Below are 4,834 nucleotides of genomic sequence, written 5' to 3'. Positions count from 1 at the left end.
AGACTTGAACTTTGTCTTCACGTGCATCCACATCCCCGTCGAGTTTTTGATCGTCCAGCCGCACAGCCTGCCTTCTGCAGGACCGGTGACTCACTGAGCACCCAGTGGGGTTCGAAAGTCCTTGGCATCTTCCCCGCCAGACCCTCCGTGCCTCAGGAGCGGCTATCTGCCCTTGTTTGGTTAGAGACCGGCCGCGTGTCCGTGCAGCCACTGCCCTCCAGCCCTCACAGGAATACACTGATCTCCCCCAGCAAGCACCAGACAACAGCTGGGAATGAGGATGCAGCTTTCATTACAGAACCAGCACGATTTTTTAAATGACTAATAAATGCAAAGCCATCTTGCAGTCTCCTAGGCCGGATCTTTATATAACCCTGTGATCCTTCAGCGGGGCTTTCTGATCCGGATACCGTTCCTCCCCTAACCACCAGAGATCCGTTTGCTGCTGAAATGCAGCCCCAAAAGGCAGCAGCTGACCCGAGCTCCTTGTTACTGCAGGGCTTGTCGCTGCAACGCAAAGGCTGAGGCTCTACAGCAAGCCGTCAGAAGAGGTTTTGTTCCTCACCCTGCCCTCCGCACCTTTACAACCTCCTTGTTTGTAACTGGGAATGTCACTACGGACACCTGGGCTGGCTGCTGTGGTTAGCCTGGGACGCCTGGCAGCACCAAGAGGGAGAGACCAGAGCCTTCTTCCACGTGGTCGGTATTATACACGCTGATTTGCCCCTTACCTAAAGACCATTTTCCAACCTGAAACACAGTGCTGCTCCCCATCAGCCCTTCAGGCAGGAAAGCTGGACTCCCAGTCTCACTTAAGATGATGAAGAAATCTGTGTCAGAGCAAGAAACTGAGCCCACCCCAAAGGCAAACATCCCGCTTAGCAGCCAGCTCCCTCCCCATGACCCGCCGCCCGCAGAGCTCACTGTGCAGCGCTAGCAGGACACGTCACTGCAGAACGCGTCTCCTTCAATTTCTAAGAAAACCTTCAAAAACCTCCTCACCAGAGCACAGAATTGTTGTAACGGGATGCAGCTGGATGAAGCAGCTGCAGCCCAACCCAGGCCGTCGCAGCGGGATTTACAGAGCGCGGTGATGCGCCGGAGAACAGCGCGGCCAGGGACGATACGGGACAGGGCCTGTGCTATGGGAACTGCAATGACATTTCATTAAACCCAGCAAGAGGCGTCCTAGGAAGCAATTTGGCTGAGCTCTAGCTGTTGCTGATCTGTCCATGGGCTGAGCGAGCTTGCAGCTATTTAAGGTTTGCCATTTTGACCTGTATCACTTCACGGAGAGATCCGATTGCTCCCTTTGCAGCTCATTCCTCCTGTGTGGTCAGAACAGACATTTCTGCACGTTACACACGAGTGAACAGGTCAGAAGCCGTTATTTATTGATGCATTTCACATCTTTCACCAAGATGTTTGCCTGAGAACTGTTTACAATCGCCATTCACAGATTCAAGGTTTGAAATAATTACCTAAAAAAGCCCTGAAAATATGACTTGCTCCGGACACATTCCTGAGAAGTTAATCACAATTCCCAACATTGAAGACTCAAGCTGGCCACGGTTTCTGTGGTATTATTCTGCTCCTGACAGGACATGCTGAGTTCTTAGAATCAGATTTTCAGGGTGAATAGTCAGTTACAAATCCAAGAGGTGGGTGTAACACGAACTCTCTAATTTTCACCTCAAAGCGGCTGTTTATCTGAATCTTCCTGCTTGGAAACTCTATCCCAAGCGCATTCACCCGAAACACCCACCCTGGCAATACTTGCAGAGTAACCGCATCCCAGACGCTCCAGCTGAGGCGAATATAGCAGAGAAACACTTAAACTGATACAGAAGCAGTTGTCTTTTTGGGCAGTTCACATCCGCTGAGCAACGGAAACAAGAAAGACTGTAACACAGTAATAGTCTTTATCCTCTCCGCTTGTGGCAAACACACAGAATTTATTAATCGTAAACATGGAGTCTAGAAATGATTTTAGAATGAAACTTAAATTCCACCAAGAACCAGTTAGGTCACCAAGGTGGCTGCTCCGGCCAAGGATTCAGCTTTTCTCACCGATGAAATCCGCCAGTCCACCCTGGCAAGAAGGGCACGGCCAGAGACGTGACTCTGAATGAAGGCTCCATTAGACAGTCCTCCCATTTCAGCCTCGTCGCTATACTCCAGCAGCCGAGTTCACAAAACGCCCTATGAGGAAAGGAAAAACAAGTTGAAATCCCCACAAAACGATGCATTATCTAATCCCTCCTGAGGGACCCAGAGCTTTCCCAACCAGGCTCCAGCGCGCCAGCCTGCTGAACTGATGGACGTGGAACGTGTTGCCTGTTTTAAAACGCGAGCGCTGGCTCAGGCCCGTTGGACAGCTACGGCAGAGCCTGGCCAGCCCCCTCGCGAACACTCACCTTCCAGGGTCAGGGATACAGCCTGGTGGCACTTGATGTGCGTGGTTGCTGGGAAGAGGCGTGGGGCGGAGATCAGCAAGGACCTTACGCCTCCATGGGGCAGGAACGGCAAGCAGAGGCAAAAAGAGAAAAGCACAGTGCCTGCAGGTCGGCTGGAAGCCTGTTTGGATTTATAGTCACCCTTTTATAACGTGTAGACTTGAACTCACAGGTAGTTTAACTGTAAGTTTATTAAATTCCATCTGATTTTTGGGAAATCAAATTTCAGAATTGTGATGCATCCCCAATTGTTGGCACAGCCTTACCACTTCCTCGACCCACGGCTTTTGGGACTACGTTTACACCTAAGCTTTTAAAACAGATATTTTCTCTGGGTACCCAACCAGCACAGCTGAGGGCTGCCTTTAGAGAAGCCAAGCACCAGTCACTGCGACTGACTTCAGACTGAAAGGCCAGAATAAAATAGTTTTTGTAGGCACTTTGTCTGCCAAAGACTGGACTGACAATGGGTGGACAACTCTGAAGATTTAAGTTGTCGTCATGCCGTGCCTCAGTTTTCCCAGCTGTAAAAGGATGGTGTGGCATAAAGAATTGACAGTTCCATAAAGGTCTGAGACTTGCTCCCAGGAAAGTCTGTTTGATGCAAGTATGGACTATTTTCAGTCACATGCATTTATCTTCCGTAGGTGTTTGGTTGAACATTTCATCGATCTGTTTCAGAGACCACGCTAGTCCACGTATTTCAGGGAGGTGACAGATACTGCGTAGTCCTGAGCCTTCTGTGGAAAGGGCCCACAGAATCCTGTCCCAAAAATACATTGCTAATATGGGCATCTAAAACCAGCAAGTCTACACGTTTAACTGTATCCACGGGGCGGGGGGTGGAAATTATTGCTGAGCTGCTGTAGTTCCCTATCTCTGCCTGATCAGAAATGGAAATGGAGGGAAGTTTCTCCTTCCTGCTTTGTGGGTGAAATTCATCCCAGAGCAGCAGACAGAGCAGCAATTGATAGTGTCACTAGCCCCAGTTTCCAAAGGTGCAGCATTGCTGCCTTGGAGTCCCTGCACACATCTATTTTTAGACCACCAAGGTTTTCAGGATGGTGAAGAAAGGGAGATCACCAGAAGGACCATCATCATGTCTAACCAGTGCCAAGCTATTCTGACTTCAGCCCAAGCAGCAGCCTCTACAACCAGACCCTGCTGGCAAAGAGTCCCCCGCCCACCCCAGGGGCTTCTCCCTCTTACCCCAGACTGACTCCTCCAGCTCCTGTGCAGACGGCGTGACTCACAGGGCTGGCGCGAAGCATCGCTCGGGGCTGTCATCACAAGGGCTGCAGAGGTGGAAAGGAGAAGAGCCCTTGGCTCGGGCAGCGTGTCCACACAGCGAAACAAAGCTGCGGCGTAGCCTGTGTTCCCTTTAATCTCAGTAATGCACAGTAGTGATGAAATCGGCTTTGCCTCTGCAGGGAGCAGCAAGCTGAGCGGGTACTGCAGGTCCCCAGGAGGCTCTGCAGGTCCCCAGGAGGCACATCTTCAGGTAGCTGGACACTGACAGACTACTCACCGTCAGCAGTTTGACTGTTGCCTTGACAACATTAAAGCTAGTTCAGATATGTGGATGGGGGAAGGAAGGCTGGCTGGAGTGTGGGACACAGTCTGCTCCCAACATGGAACAAGTCTCAAAAAATTCAAAGCCTTGGGACGTGAGTCATGTTCTTGAACTCCCCTGCTCCCTTCTGTGCAATGGCTTTGCCACAGGTATGGTGACAGGTTGTGACAAGGGTGAAAACCACCAAGGGGCACGTGAAACGGATGCGCTGTTGACTCTCCTGGATGACCCTGGTGGTTTTTGACGGCTGAGGATGGGAGCTGATGAACCAGGTCCTCCCTTTCAGGTTCCTCTGAACCCCTTTCACAGCCATGCCCGCACTTCTACTATTTTGCGCACTGCTGTAGCCTTTCACGCTAAGAAGGTGGCATCTGTACAGGGGTCGCCTGACCACAGGGAGGGAGCGTGAAGCTCCATGGTTGCTCTGACTTACAGCTACTTCATGGCTTTCTCTGACAACCACAGAAACCCAACAACATCCTCAGTACTTCTGAAATCCCACTGGCACCCTCCACCCAAGAACTGCCCTCACCAGAATTCAGCCTTCGGCTCTCCTAAAACTCTGCTCAGTTTTCAGGAACAGAAAATGGGAGAAAGGCTGCCTTCCTCAGCCACAGGCAGGTTCCCAGTGGCCCAGCACTGGACAATGAGGAAGGCTGAAGAGAAAGTGGGGATATAATCCCTATTTCTCCCCAGTTAATCTCTTGCTTTCTGGCCCCTCTTCGGAACTACCACCCAGGTTTGGGATGTTGACTTGCCTGTCCCTTCTCCTGCAGGTTCCTATTGAACTGGAAGGTATTGTTGT

At 51.0% G+C, this 4,834-nt stretch overlaps 1 long non-coding RNA gene across 1 annotated transcript; it reads right to left on the bottom strand.

The window, feature by feature from the left end:
• Positions 1–1,369: 1,369 nt before the first annotated feature.
• Positions 1,370–3,775, bottom strand: LOC147598827 (uncharacterized). The gene is made up of 2 exons (XR_015260240.1): positions 3,666–3,775; positions 1,370–2,202 (listed from the first exon to the last, which is right to left on the bottom strand). It is a non-coding gene; the product is annotated as an uncharacterized LOC147598827 (long non-coding RNA).
• Between the last annotated feature and the right edge of the window lie 1,059 nt (positions 3,776–4,834).

This window comes from Chlamydotis macqueenii, chromosome 15 (genome assembly GCF_036417535.1).
Source record: "Chlamydotis macqueenii isolate bChlMac1 chromosome 15, bChlMac1.mat, whole genome shotgun sequence".
NCBI lineage: Eukaryota > Metazoa > Chordata > Aves > Otidiformes > Otididae > Chlamydotis > Chlamydotis macqueenii.
The sequence above is the reverse complement of the archived record's forward strand: the minus strand, read 5'-3'. Positions and strand labels throughout refer to the sequence as shown.